The 15,975-nt window shown below is 38.3% G+C and overlaps 1 protein-coding gene across 1 annotated transcript in view; it reads left to right on the plus strand.

Moving 5' to 3' along the window:
* FAR2 (fatty acyl-CoA reductase 2) overlaps window positions 1-15,975 on the plus strand; it is a 158,082-nt gene that overhangs the window by 110,078 nt on the left and 32,029 nt on the right. The gene's annotated exons all lie outside the window — the stretch shown is intronic.

The raw sequence follows: 15,975 nt of genomic DNA on the forward strand, positions 1-15,975 counted from the left end.
AAGAGGGCATAGGCTCTGTCCAGGGCAGGTGAGCAGATACTCTATGCTCTGGAAATTACTGAGTAAGAATCAAAAATGCTAAAATCCCCAGAGTGGACTCTCCAACCTCAAAATCTGTCAAAGTTCAACAGAACCCTTTCCTACTTCTAAATTCAAGGTAGTTCCCCCCCCCCCCAAGTTTTGGATATTCTATTCTATTCTGAACAGGTATGATTAGTAAGTAGCCATGCGATAATACTTGGCAGTTGTCCACACTCCACAAGGTTTAGGTGTTACATACTTATCTATGGTAACTTGGTATTTGTATTATTCCATAGGTTCTTCTAAGGGGAAAACATGGAACATGAAATATTACATACATAAATGAGCATTTGCGTATCAGACCCCCTCACTCCTTAAATAAAAGATTATACGTATCCTCCCATGTTTTATAAATCTGAAGGTAGTATTGGCTTTGGTCTCAAGCATATCTTAGCTCAAATTCTGGCTTATCAGTTTATTGTCACTTTACCTTGTAAGCTCCGGTTTGCGGTGTTCAACATAGGAACAGAGACAAGGACTTCCCAGGATTGCCACAGGAATTAAATGAAAACAAAAAAAAAAAAAAAAAAAGGCATGTGTCTGGTTCAGAGGCCCCTTTGAAATATACAGGGTCATTTAGGGTTGGCAAAAGGAAAATTTAAATAAGGTGTTTTTCTTGTTGTTGTTTTTTTGTTTTCTTTTATAAAAAGCCTCCTTTCCCATGTGTAAGAATGCTCCCGTCTAACGGAGGCAGTATCTGTTAGCACAGCACATTACAGACACTCAGGAACCCCGATGATCACATTTATCTGCAGGTACCTGGATGAGATTTTGGTACAAATGATCATCAAGAGAATCAGGAAAGCCTCTCCTGTTTCTCATGGCTTGACTCAGCAGTGGGACAAATAATAGTAGCTGACAGTTATGTAGTTAGTACTTATGTACTTAGTATTAAGTACTTATGCACCTAGTACATGGCAGGCACCATTCAAAGGCTTTTTTGTGCCTTACCTCATTGATTTTTGCAACAGCCTGATGAAAAAAGAATGATTCATATCCTCAATTTTCATTTTACAGATTTTATGGATGGGAACACAGGCCTGGAGTGTTAACTTACCAGAGGTCACCCAGGTGGTAAATGAGAGTCAGACTCTAGATCTCAGTCTGGCCCCTGAGGCAACACACTTGCCTCTGCCCAACACTGCCTGCTTTGTAGCTAGTGGGTCTTAAGACCAAAAGGATAAGGTGGCATAAAGCTGAAATCTAGATCCCTCTTCAGACAGCTTTGTTCACTTATATATCCCTAATGGAGTTTGTTTTTCTCACATAGCAGACATGCCTTTTTAGCCTTGTAGCCAGAGAATAGATCTGTAGATAAATATTGTGGCAGAGTCTTGTGGTCAGCACAGTCTTTACCTACTGTTCTTTTCAATGACACAACAATATTACTTTTGTCCTGGAGATCTTGATTGTACTGTATATAACTTATCTGTGAAACTGACTTGCAAATCTCCACACTTGTTCCCACTCTTGGGCTATTTATTGCCTGCTATTGACCTTTATATATAGTGGTTCTCAAAATGTGGTTTCCAGACCAGCAGGATCAATATCACCTGGGAACTGTCTGTTATCATCAGATAGTGCTTGAAAAGCATAGGCTTCACAAGGCAGACTGATCTGGGTTTGAACCTCAGCACTAACAATTAATAGCTGTGTGACGGTGGGCAAGATATATACTTGTATCTATGAGCCTTGGTTTCCTTATTTGTAAGTAGGGTAATAATACCTTGCTCACCCGAGAGTGGTCTGTCTATCCACCTCACTCTATCTCTCTCCCCTACTCAAGTCTTTCTGGATTCAAATCCAAGTCTGACATCATTAGGTATGGTATAGTTTTAACCACTATCCCCTGTGGCCTCACTTTTTACTGTTATGCTAATTAGGGTTTATTGTATAGATTTCTTTTCTCCATAAATTTTACCTAAGTGAATTATGGGAGGAAAGAAATCTGTTGTGCATTAAATGGCTGATCAACTTAATATCTGTGGTAAAACACCATGTCTGCATGACCATTTTGTGGGGCTTCTTTTCTTTTTTTAGTACTTTTATTTATTGAATTCCTTGGACATCTAAAGAATCTGGAGAAGCTTATACACTATGATTATTTTTTAAGGCATCTTACTTCTATGTTATCATTTATAACAGAAACGTTAATTGCGAAAAAGAACAGATTCCATCACTTATTGAAAACAAGCCTTTGGAGGGGTGCCTGGGTGGCTCAGTTGGGTAAATGTCCGACTCTGGCTCAGGGCATGATCTTGCAGTTTGTGAGTTCAAGCCCCATGTCGGGCTCTGTGCTAACAGCTCAGAGCCTGGAGCTTGCTTCAGACTGTGTGTCTCTCTCTGTCTCTGCCCCTCCCTTGCTCACACTCTATCTCTCTCTGTCTCCCAAAACTAAATAAATGTTAAAGAAAACAGGCTTTAGTTATGCAAAGACCCATTTTCTTGGCTATGTGGAATTTGATACCTACAAAAAGATTTTCCATGGGGGGAAAAGTGATGTGCTTTATTTTATTTCTGGGCATTCAAAAACTGAAAAGTTTCCACTACAAAAATCATGAATTCTTGCCTCAGAATATGAGGATGCTCTTGCTGATTGGCTGTCAAGAATGCTGTGTTCAGGGAAGGGACAGCCCAATCCTTATTACTGACTGTGACATATAAGGTATTATGGCTCATATTCATTTTGAAACTAAAAATTCAAAAGAAAGACAAACCTTAAGATTACATTTTTAAAATATGTGAATACACTCCTTTTGCACAAAAAAAAACCCCTTCCAGATTATATTAATTTTTTTGTTTTGTTTTTTGTTTTGACTTAGAGTATGTGGCTATTTAAATTCAAATTAATTACAATAGTGAACTTTAAAATTCAGTTTTCAGTCATAGTAGCCATATTTCAGTGCTCAATAGCTACATGTGCTGCTGGCTGCTTTACTGTACAGGTATAGAACATTTCTATAATCCCAGAGTTTTAGACAGCATTTATTTAGATGACTGAGTGTCTTGTATGGAAGGACCATGCTGTGATTAAGATTTTCATGCTGCCCCTCATTTTAATTAACTCTACACTTACTGAAGTGCTTGCTTATGTGTCACACGTATGCTAGGCACTAAGGATATGAAGACAAAAATGACACGGCCAAGTCAAGTGATGGAGATAGTCATGTAAAACATGATTACAATGCAACACGAGTTCTCCAGAGAGAGGAAACCAAAGGGCAGTCTAAGCAGGAAGAACCACACCTGCAAATGGATGGCTGGTATGGTATATTTGAGAACCTCTGGGTGACTTGCTTAGCCCCAAACAAGTGAGTTTTTAAGAACTAGAAAGGCATGCTAGTTCAGGCCAGATTCTGAAAGACTACACACAATTGTATTAGTTAGCTCACTTTCAGTTGGAAGAAAACTCTATTGAAACCGGCTTAGAAAACAAAGATGATATATTGATTATACAATGGGAAACTCCAGGACCACAGTCATGGGCAGTGGGCTGGAGCTCTGGCCACCTTGGTCTGTGAATCTCTCAGCTCTGCCATTTTGTCCTAGTTTTATTCCAGTTATGAATAAGATGGTTGTTATCATTGCAAGATTCGTGTGTGTGTGTGTGTGTGTGTGTGTATACATATACATATACATATACATATACATATACATATACATATACATATATATGACAGCCTTTGGATAAAGAGAGGCTGGCTCCTCCTGAAACTCTCTTTCAAGATTGATGAAACATCTTTTCTTGAAAACCTCGTATTTCCCCTTATATCTTACCAGCCTAGGGTAGGTTATATGTCCATTTCTGGACCAACCCCTATCACATGTGGTATGACATATACTGATTTATTCAGAAACTCCAGATCTAAGCTAACCACTGAGCAGAGGGTAAGAGTTCACTTAGATAAGTCTTTCCCCGGGGCTAGGGTGAGACCATCTTCTCCTGAGGCACAGTGGCTACATGGAGAATGGAGAACATCTGAATGATAATTTAGGTACTTCTCAAGACCCAGAAGAATGGATATTAGGAAGCAAGCATCCTGAGAAGAGCCTGGTCTCAGGAGTCACACAGACCTGAGTTGGTGTCCTCTCCCCACCAAGCAGTGTGCCTTTACATAACTGAGCCTGAGTAACCCAAATAAGGATACTAATGGCTATTGTCTTCTACACTGTTGTGAGATGTCAGTGAGCTAATACAGGAAAGACACTTAGAATAGTGCCTGGACCAGGATAAGAACTTGGCAATTATTAGTTTTTAATATTACTATTCAAATATGGAAGCTTGAGCTTTATCTTTTAGGGGATGACACTCCAGTTGAAGGCCTTTTTTTGTCTTCTGAAAGCTGGATGATTCCGCTATTTTAAATAATGGTAATAAAACAGCACTCAACTGATGAAGATGGGAAATTAATTGTGGGATCTGTGATTGCAATGAATTTAGTTGAGTAATTGAAACAGAAATCATACTACATTTTCCCCTTACGGAAGAACTCTGCCAACTCATGGAATAGAGGATCAGCAAAATGCATTCTGATACAGAATACCTAAATGTGTTAGGCAAAATATGTTTTTATAAAATAATCTTACTGCATCACTGAGTTAGAGAAAAAGCAAGAGCAGAAACAACAATGAAAAATTAGGCACCTGAGAATTCTGAATAATCTTGGGGAGGATCTTGAATTGGGAGTGTAATCAATCACAATTCAATTAAGGTGCAGAGAAACCAAAGCTGACTTGTGGGTTAAAAAGGTGAAGTAGAATTTCTGTATGGGTTTTGTTAATGTAAAGCATAAAATAATCAGCTTTTGACATTCACCAATCTAAAACATAGCCATCAATTGGTCATCTCCAATGCAGAGATAACTAAACTGGAGGTTAGTTGTCATTTAAAACCAAGAAAAAACCAACCAGCAGCCATTTGCTGAATCCCTGAATGCTTAGAAGTCTCCATTTCTCCAAGTCTCCATCCATAGATGTCTTCCAGTTGAAATTTTTACATTTATTTATTTTTGAGACAGAGAGACAGAGCATGAACGGGGGAGGGTCAGAGAGAGGGAGACACAGAATCTGAAACAGGCTCCAGGCTCTGAGCTGTCAGCACAGAGCCTGATGAGGGGCTCGAACTCACGGACCGCGAGATCATGACCTGAGCCTAAGTTGGCCGCTTAACCGACTGAGCCACCCAGTCGCCCCCCAGTTGAAATTTTTAAAAACTGTTCTCCATATCTTTCAAGATAGTCCCAGTAGTATCAAGTCCAGCATACAAAGTTAGCTTTCTGTAAACAGTCAGGCTCACATACCCACCCCTTTGCTAAGACTGTCTTCACACAGTCTCCTAAATTCACCCTCAGAATAAAAATATTTTTTTTTTCTTAAAGTTTTGTCCTCTCCCTAAAGAAGCCTTTGCTGTTGTAATGTGAAACTACTGAAGATATGTATAAATGAGTGTTTTAAAAGGAAACAATTACTGTAGCATCAAAATGCTCAAGAGATTGGCACATGGAAAAGTCTTCTTAAGTTTCTAGCTATTTCTGGTTTTGTAGCAAAGGCATTCATTATTCTTTCATAAATTTTTGATGTACGTGGTCAGATAGAAGCATGCAGAATGGACAGATCTGGGGCTTCTACCTAAAAGGGGAATAATGTAGTTTAACATTTTTGTAGCATCATATTTTAAAAGTGAGAATATTCCATATGAATTCTAGTTTTCTTCTATTTGGTTAGAATTTGGGGGGAAGGTGCAAGTTGGTTATTCCAAATATGTGGCTGCCACAATCAACTTTCCAAGATAGGGTTATACTTCAGGGAATATGCCCATAAACCTTTGATTTCCTAATAATTCTGTCTGCTTTTATGATCTCCTAATGTCAAATCCAGTAGGAGTAAAAGAGTCTTACGTTTGGCAGATAATACACCATTTTCTCAAGTGTATTGGATTAGCCAAAACACATTTATTACACATTTAACACATTTATTACCCCAACTTTTCCCTCTAAATTTTAAGTCTAAGACCTTTCCATTGTCATTACTCTCATGTGTTATCACTGTCCACTTGGTAGGTAATCAACCAAATTTGTTGAATGAACAAGTTTAATGCATTCTAGTTTCTCAGTGGTCTTGTCTGAGTCCAGGCCAAACTTTAGTCCTATTGTATGGCCACTCTTGCTCCTGGTTTTTACTCAGAAGAACTTTACTATCTGGGTTAGTGTTTCTTCTGATAGGCCTCTGATTCTGCAAGTATTTATTAAATATCATCCACAAATCAAGACCCAGTTTCTATTCTGTCACTTAACTTTATTTTGACATAGACAGGGTGCTTTAAATGCAATCATACCTTATTCCTAAGTGAGGCCTGGTATCATTTTTAAGCAATATTTGTCTTCATTCATACATAGCAATGTATGAATTCTAATTCATCTCAAAGTACAACGGTATTCTTTTTTTTAAATTTTTTAATGTTTATTCAGTTTTGAGAGACAGAGAGCAAACGGGGGTGGGCAGAGAGAGGGAGACACAGAATCCGAAGCAGGCTCCAGGCTCTGAGCTGTCAGCACAGAGCCTGACGTGGGGCTCGGACTCATGAACTGTTGAGACATGACCTGAGCCGAAGTCAGGGACCTAACTGACTGAGCCACCCAGGCGCCCCTCAAAGTACAATGGTATTCTTAAAAGGTAGATAAAGGTATGTTATGTCATATCAGGTAAGTTAGGCTTGGAAGTATGTCTTTTCTTAATTTTTTTTTTTTTTTTTTTTTTAGAGAAAGAGCCTGAGTTGGGGAGAAGGAGAGAGAGAAAGAGAGAGAGAGAGAATGAATCTTGAGTAGGCTCCATGCATAGTGCAGAGCCCCACCCAGGGCTCAATCCCATGACCTTGGGTTAATGACCCAGGCTAAAATCAAGAGTTGGACATTCAAATGACTGAGCCACTCAGGTGCCCATGGAAGTTTTTCTTTAAGACATAATAAATTAAAGTGTTATCAGTTTGCCTTTGATTCCCACTATGTCCCCAGGAAATACAGTCGAGAGAACATCTGTTGTATCTATCAAAATTCATGCATCTGATTCATTTCTTTCCTTTCATTGTATGGACAGATACCACCTCTCGCTTCCTGATTCCGTGCTTTCAGAGGGAGACAATTAAGTGGGAAATGCTTTGGAAAAAAGGTTGTTTTTCATCCTTTGGCCACATGGAAGTGGGGCTCATGAATCAGAACAGACCAGTTTTCTTATATATAACTAGTTTCTGAAGTATTTTCAGAGCACTTAAGGGAAGTGCTCTATATCAATAGAGGGACAGATATCTGAATTGATGGCAGATTCTTGAAGACTTTCTCACAAAGACAATTAAGCTGGCCCTCTAAGAAAACAACCAGAGACACACAAATATTGTACCAATATGTTATTGTAGTATGATTTATAGTAGCAAAAACTAGAATCAATCTGAATGTTCCACAGTCGAGGAATGATAATATAAACAATACATACATTTGTTAGACTAGTATGTAGGCATTAAAGGTCATATTTTATAAACTATTAAACGACATGAGAAAACACTTCTCATATATTGAGTGCAAAAAAAGTTATGCAAAACCATATTCAGGATCACCTCAACAAACGTCCTTAAATGCCGGTAGGATCTTGAGTTAATTCTATTTTTTGGAACTTCCAACTTTTCAAATTACAGTCATCATGAGCATGTTTACTTTTATGGTAAGGCAGAAAGCACCCTCTTTCACAGTGAACAAATGAGAGCAGGAATATTTTCCCAAAGTCTTGCAAATACAGTAACAATGAACATGTTTCACATTTATAGTGGGGGAGGAAACACCCACTTTTTAAAAAAGCCAGTAAGCAAGGCAGCAAGGCAACCATGAATTTCCAAAACTAGGTCATCAGATATAAGTTCAGTTGATTGTGAGTTTTGAAACTGTTTATCAAAATTAAATAATTTGATTTGATTTGTATTAGAAATATGATTCTAGCATTATTATTTTTTAATCTTCTAGTTTATTTCATAAAATCTGAGAAACATCTAAGGAAAAAAAGCCAGATACCATGTGCTGAAATGTGAATATGCTCATCACAGACCCGTGCTGTTCAAATCATGGGTCCCCAGGGCTCCCATGCTGGCCGCTTAGTTCTTACTTATGAAAAATGTATTCATTTTTCAACAAACCAGCTTTTCACTGTAGCAAAAACAATTTTAGATAGAGAAATTGATATTTTATCTATTTTGCTATCTTGAATATGGCTTTGCTTAACAAGACATGGCTTTTCCCCACTACAGCAGGTAATGGGTTGCCAATAACTCATTCAGTTATCAAGTTCCAAGAAATGTGTTTTGAGGGTCTTTAGTGTCTTAAAGATGTGTTCCTTTTTACAACAATCATGTCCTACTTATACCAATTTAGGGTCTTAAATTGGTTGTAATCTATTCCTAACAACTGTTTAAGAAAACATCAAGGAGACAATGTCCGTATTTGAAAAATAAAACCCCAGGTAGTTGAATTATATTAAGAGGTAGTTAATTAAAAGTGATTGAGAGGTTAGTATCTAAAAAATGTTTTATTGAGAGAATCCGTAGAAAGTTTGGGCTTCTCCTATTAAACTATAGTAATCAAAAAAGGGAAAGGTTGCCATGAGATTATGCTGGGTGTAGAATCACCTGAACATAATCAGTAACATTATGCTGGGTTTAGATGCTGGGTTTTTTAATCCTCCGAGAAGACCAGGCAAAACTCAAGGTTTCCAGGGCAGGACTATCTTGTACAATGTCACTACGAAGTGGATTTTTAAACAAAGGTAGGGCTTGGCAGGTTGCACTGGATACTTCAAGTCAACTTCTCTGGAAAAATGTGAATTACTCAATAAGCCCTTATTTGCCCATGAGATAAATCAACTCTGAAATACCCTGGAGAGCTGTGGTTAATGTATCACACAAGGTCACACACTGGGCTCTCAGTTCACAGAACTAACCAGGTTTAAGACAATGGGAGAGCGTAACATTTTATGAAATAGTTTATTGACTCCTTTCACAAACTATCACTGTTTGGTAGTTTCTAGAAGGCATTAGACAAAATAATCCTTGAGAGGAAAAATAATGCATTTAAACAAATTAACTTTGAATCAAGTAACACCTGCAAAAGAAAAGTCAACAATCTGACGTTGTTAAGTATTAAGAAACACTCAACAGAAGTGTTCATTTCATTTTACGTAGAAGTTCCTTATTAATTTTCAAAGACTTTTTCATGAGGAAAAAAGGCGTTTTCATGCTTGGTTCAAGGCTACCCTGTGTAAGATCTGCTTGTTCCCAACTTTCAAAAATGAATTTCTGATTGGCATTAATGGTTCTGTTAAATCTCTATATAAGGCAAAGGCAATTGGAAACAGAAGTTTGTATTTTAAATTCCCAAAGCCAGTTTTGTTCCGTTACTAGATTTTATTTTTCCTGAGAAACCATCCCACAAAAAGCAAGAGGATTCTATGAACTTAGGACAATTAGAATATAATCTTGGGGGCGCCTGGGTGGCGCAGTCGGTTAAGCGTCCGACTTCAGCCAGGTCACGATCTCGCGGTCCGTGAGTTCGAGCCCCGCGTCAGGCTCTGGGCTGCTGGCTCGGAGCCTGGAGCCTGTTTCCGATTCTGTGTCTCCCTCTCTCTCTGCCCCTCCCCCGTTCATGCTCTGTCTCTCTCTGTCCCAAAAATAAATAAAAAACGTTGAAAAAAAAATTTAAAAAAAAAAAAAAAGAATATAATCTTGCCAGGAATTTAAATTTCCCATGATTAACAAATACACAGTTTTAAAAGAGTGTAAATGGCCTTCAGTCTGACAGTTACTCAACTCAGATTAGTTGAAGCATGTTAAGCCAAACCCCTGTGGGTCATTTCCTTTCTCTTAAGAAAAAAAAAATTAAAGAAATTGATTTAGTCCTGGGGATATAATAACAGTACCAGAAGCAGAAGCAATTTATTTTCCCAATCTCTTATTTTCTTTTGCAATACAATTTACTAGGTAATTCGATCTCTGGCATGATTTCACACATCCAACTTCTTTCCTTCTTTTTCAATTTCTTCCAGTGATATCAGGTCTCTTTCTTAAAAGCTTCAAATTGCCCATACTCATTTCACTCAAAAAGTCATCAAGCCACAAGATTCAACTTGACTCTGGAATACATTCAGTTTGCAGAGGTATCCGGATCACATGGTATAATCAGAAACCTTTGATGACCCAGCAAATACACACACACACACACACACACACACACACACACACAGCCGTCTGATTAGCAGCTTTTGAAAACTGAGTATTATTGTATATGTGGAAAAGGAGTTTTCCTATTATCAAGAACTGAAGTAGCAAGTACTATGCTAGGCATCTGACTTTCCTGACCCTATCTGACCCTCACACAACTCTGTGGAATGCTTTCTTGCTACTTCACAGATGACAAACTAATCCAAGAAAGGTTGTCGCCTATCTAAGGAAATCCCAAGGAAGTAACAAAGATTTTAAACACTGTTCTCTTACCTGTAAAGCTTACACCTTCCCCACCACATTGCATTGCCTCCCCAAGAAACTGCATCCTCCAAGCCCTGGTTGTCTTGGCAGTAAGCCTTGCTCTCCAGGCATTATACTTCCCAATGATGACCACTTCATTAGGAAGGGAAAACCATGGCCACCTCTGGATTAGTATCACCACTTTACCCATCCGGTAGCCTGGAGAATGCAGAGATGCCACCAATTCTGTAGAGAGTGGAAGTAATTTTAAGATTTGTTTCCATCGGAGCGCCTGGCTGGCTCAGTCGGTTAATCGTTCCACTCTTGGTTTTGGCTCATGTCTTGATCTCATGGTTCATGAGTTTGAGCCCTGCACTGTCAGTGTGGAGCCTACTTGGGATTCTCTCTCTCCCTCCCTCTCTGCCCTTCCCCCACTCACTCTATCTCTGTCTCTCTCTCAAAATAAATAAATAAACTTTAAAAAAAAAAAAGCAAAAAAAAAAAAAATAAAAAAAGATTGGTTTCCATCTTCCTAGCCGCCCTACCTCCTCTTTGGTCCGCGTACTTATTCTCAAGGAATTCTGTGAAAATTACCTTGGGGACATAAAACAACAATATGATAGACTGACCACTGTGTCATCTTTGGTGTTTATCATAGATTTTTATGCAAAGTGAATTAAAAATTTTTAATGCAAAATTGCTTTTAAGAATAGCAGAATATATGCTGAATCATTAGTTCTCTGAGAACACAGAGAGTTTAACAAATAGCATTTTAGATGAATATGCAAATAAAAACACTGAGGCCCCAAGAAGTGAGTAACTTGCCTCAGTCACACAGCTAATAAATGGCAGCAGTAGGATTCAAACCCAGGCCTTCCTGACTCCAAAGAGCCTGAGATCTTTCTAGTATGCCAGGGGCTCTTACCTACAGTGTATATCAGACTCACTGGAGAACTTTTTCAAAGTACAGACACACAAGCTTCAACTCAGAACTGAGTTAGAATCTCCAGGTTCAGGACACCTAGGGCTTTGTTTTTTGTTTTTTTAAACAACTTTCTAGTTAACCCAGCTGCATGCCAAAGTTCAATAACCACACTGCTACACCATACTGCTTTATGGTCCTGTAGAAATGGTCCTTGCTGAGGTAATAAAAACTTCTATGTTAATCCTTTATATCTTATGAGAGTTATTCGTGAACTAGCAATATCTTAACATTTTGTAAATTTTCATGATAGCTTCTGCCTTAGTTTACTTGCACTTATTTGTGTTTAACTGTTTTCAACTTAGATTATATCCTTTCTTGATAAGTCTTTCTTGTTCAAGAGCTAACTTGCAGAATCTGTTGATTTGCTCTTACACAGCATTCCAAAATTTCTCCCAAAAATGTTGTAAGCTCTTTTCTGCTTTGGACCCCTGGTGCTCCAGTCAGTATTATTAACTTCAATAATCAAAGACTCTTATGACTATTAAAGATATTATGACTTTCCACGTTCCCCTGGGAAGTAGCAACTGAATCCCCTGTGGATATCTCCAAAGTCAGGTCATGTGGGTAACAAAGTTGATTATAGAAATCCAAGTTCAGGACATCTACATTGTTTCAAAAGCATAGCATAAATGTCATGCCCCCACACCCACCCCTTGTTCAATTCCTGCTTCTAATAAAAACAGAGTTGTAGTGTCTGCCTACAGATGTCCTACCCAAGGAGATTATTGAATCCAGAAAATGTCTCTTGTCTTCTTTCTGCTGATTTTCTCATTTCGGATTTGCAGAGTTTCTCTCTTGCCTCTGGGCTGTCAGTAACTATTGCCATAAATGGAATAATCTCTTGTGTTTAAAACAAATTAAGAGAGAGAAATACTTGTCTGTGTAACATCGAATCAATAGAACACTCCTACACTTTCCAAGAGAAATGTGTAGCTTTGTTATCAGTTTGAAATGGTTAGATCTCCTCTCAGCTGTGATCTTCCAGTGACCACAGAAGTGTCCTGCCTTTGTCAAGAAAAGGTTTCAGAAAATGGAAACACAGCAGTCCTCTGCTTGAGTTTTCATATATGGCAGGTAATTACTTGCTTTTTACCTTCTCACTCCTGTGCCATTAAATAAAATATATATGAGAAGGAATATGATAAACTCTTAGAACCTAAAATAATTATATGAAGTTCCTTATTGGTGGATCTTCAGTGAAATTTTTAAAATTTCTTTTCTTCGCTCATTTTTGTTCCACCTGTTTTTTTTCTTACCTTTAGTGAATGTCTCACATCAGCAAAAGAAACTTTCAGAAGAGCTGGTGTCCACTGAGGACCCATTTGCAACATTTCCTCTGTCCTCCGGTTTTGTCATTATTACGAAAGCGAAGGTTCTATGCTGATCCTTTCCAGCCACGTTTGCAGTCAATGCAGAGGACCCAAGGGAACACTTTGTTCCTTCTACTTTTAGTAGTTATCCTCTGTCTTTCATCCCACCAACACAAAAGGGCTGGTAACCAAAGGATTTCAGGAATTTAGCTCCCATTCATGGTTCTGTTACTGTTCTTACAGTAATTCATTTCAATTTAACAAGCAACATTTGAGTCTTTTCAATGAACTGGGTGCAGTCAAGCGTAAAGAAATAAACAAGAATCAAGGAATTTACCAACCAGAGGGGGTAATTTAAGCCCCCGACTTTAAAAATGGACACAAACTTTCAAAACTAATTTTCACCAAGTATGGTACCTAGATATCAGACCTGTCGGTGGAGCTGGTTAAGAAATACAGCTTCCTGGGTTGCATGCCAAACCTATTGAGTCAGGATCTCTGAGCGTAGAGTAAGGAAGTCATTCTTAACCGGTGCCTAGATTTCTCTTAGGCCTACACAGGTTGAAAACCACTGATGCCCTGTAACTGGTCTGGACAATTATAAAGGAAGATGAGTCATACACTATTGTTCACCAGCAATTATCCATGTTAACGCCCCAGCCGAAGAAGTTCTTTTCTTGGGATCAGTTAAAGTCAGCCAGGGAACTTGACGTGAAATCAAACTCCTGGTGTGCCCCCGTCATTTTGTATTTAGTGCGTGTGGGATGGGCTCTGGAGATATGCATTTTTAACATGTATTCTGGTGATTTCAATGCAGTTCACTTGTGGATAACACTATGAAAAGCACTGACCTGTTGGATGGCAGTTGGCTGTAATCTCATCAGTCTATTTAAGTATTGTTTTGTTAGAGGCTGTAGCAAAACGGTGAGAGTCCAGATGAGACCAGTCGTATTCTTGGGCCTGGATATCCTAAAATGTGACCCTCACTTAGCACTGCGGTTTGAACTGATGCAGCCAATTCACTGATTTATTCCAATTGACCATAATAAATCCCATCTGGATTAGAAAACTTAGATGTTTTAAAATAAATTACACTGTGTTCACTCAGATATGCCCTCTCATAAATGTAAATTAATAAATAGAATATAGATGGGAACACTATCTCCTGTAATAGTAATTATCTCCTAAAATAATAATGCAGTAAATGTGGTATTTTGACATTGCACAGGTGGTCTGAAAGTACAATATTGGCATAACAGTATTCTCTGCTTTTAAAGTCATAAAAGTGAAGGCAAAGGAAAATCTATGTATGGTAGCTTACATCATGTGTGAGGAACCCCACTGCCGGAAGGATGGACACACAAGTCATTTTCCACCTAATACTCTTATGTAGCCAGAAGTCAACACAGGCCAAAGTCAAAGACTCCACAGAAACCCTGAATAAATTTCTTGTGAATGAAATCTGTCATGTAGACTCAAAAAAGAGCCTTCTACAAATCCATTTCTTAAAAGGGGGGGATTGTGTGAATTTTAGGTAAATTTATCCCCAGATACCCAATTCGTTGTATGATTAACATGGACTATAAGAAGGAAAGCGTTTGATTGTGAAAAACAGTATTTAACATGCATATGATTCATCAGGATTAGAAAAGCTGTTAAAAACTTTTCTGGAAGAACTAGAATGACTTTTATTGAGAAGGTCCCTTAGACACATCAATCCCAATGTCAGAAAAAGCATTGAGGAGTGATTTAACTTCCAAATTCTTTTCAGAATTGTAGTTAACACCCTACTGAAAAGGCTGATCCTGCAGTGCAGGAAGACGGTACGTCAAAGACAGGAGTTTATTAACTTGCCACACCAGTGTGTGAATTTGACTTCCTTCCCTGGTCACCTTCACTGGATTCCCAGAAGGGCAAATGAACATGGTCATGCCTGAGGAGGGACCAAGATGGCGGAGCAGCCTGGAAGGGTTTTTTTTGGTGTTTTTGTTTTTGTTTTTGTTTTTTTGCCTCTCGTCCCTGAAATGCAGCTAGATCAATGCCAAACCATCTTGCACACCTAGAAAACTGAACGTGGTCTTGCCTGATTCAGATGAGACATGATTCCTCTGACTGCCTAAGATTAACTTCTTACTATTCAATTTAAAAAGCTTAGGGTAGATCTCTAATGGAGAGAAGAAACCTGCTACTCAGGATCAAAGATGATCCTGAAAACATTCTTTTGGATTGAAGAAAAACAGAGGACAGTCTCTGCTACTGTATTATCATTAAAACCACAGACTAATTTTCTCTGCTCCTAACCTTTTAAAACATTCAGCCTTACTTTTCCTCACTGTTCACATACCATACCAATTCTACAGTAAAATTTCATTTTAACAGAATAGTTGAAGCAAAGACCATTTTATTAAAATTGGTTTGCTGAGAAAATGGGAAAGACCAATTTAACCTCAGGACTTCTGTGTGGAAGGGAAAGGAGAGACTGTTCCATCTGAGTAATTGTAATAAAAGCTAAAACTGCCAGTGCTCATTCCTTTTCCCTTTATAAATAAATTAGAATATTAAGAAATCAATTAAAATCCCATAAAAAGTACATAGACTCATGTAATTGTCTTACTAGACAATAACTGCCATTGATATTAGAATGAGATGATATAAAAGTTTCATTTGTTTTACCCATTACAAAGTTGCTTCATTTGTTATTTTCTAATTATGTTTGTGCTGCTGAGACATCTTGTTCATCTGGGCCAGTTAACCAAGTTGTTTTGAACTTGTGCCCATAAGACCTCCTTTGTAAAGGCCAGTGATTTTGCTGGTACTTGGTAAAGGCTGGTCATTTTGCGCTGAAAAGCACATTTCCCAGCCCAAAATGGAAACAATCACCAAGGTATGAACACAAAGCTGCCTTGTAGGGGAAAAGAGGATGGGGCGGGATACAGATGACTTCACCTTTCCTTCACCCTGCAGGAAAAGTTCAAAAGATACTCCTTACTGGTAATTAAAACTGATTTTTTTTTATGTTTATCAAATTAAGAGGAGCGGAAATTGTACTATACTGACCGAATTGCATGAAGTAAAACAAATGGCTCTTGAGTAAATGCCTTCTT

The sequence above is a fragment of the Panthera uncia genome, chromosome B4, assembly GCF_023721935.1.
Source record: "Panthera uncia isolate 11264 chromosome B4, Puncia_PCG_1.0, whole genome shotgun sequence".
Lineage (NCBI taxonomy): Eukaryota > Metazoa > Chordata > Mammalia > Carnivora > Felidae > Panthera > Panthera uncia.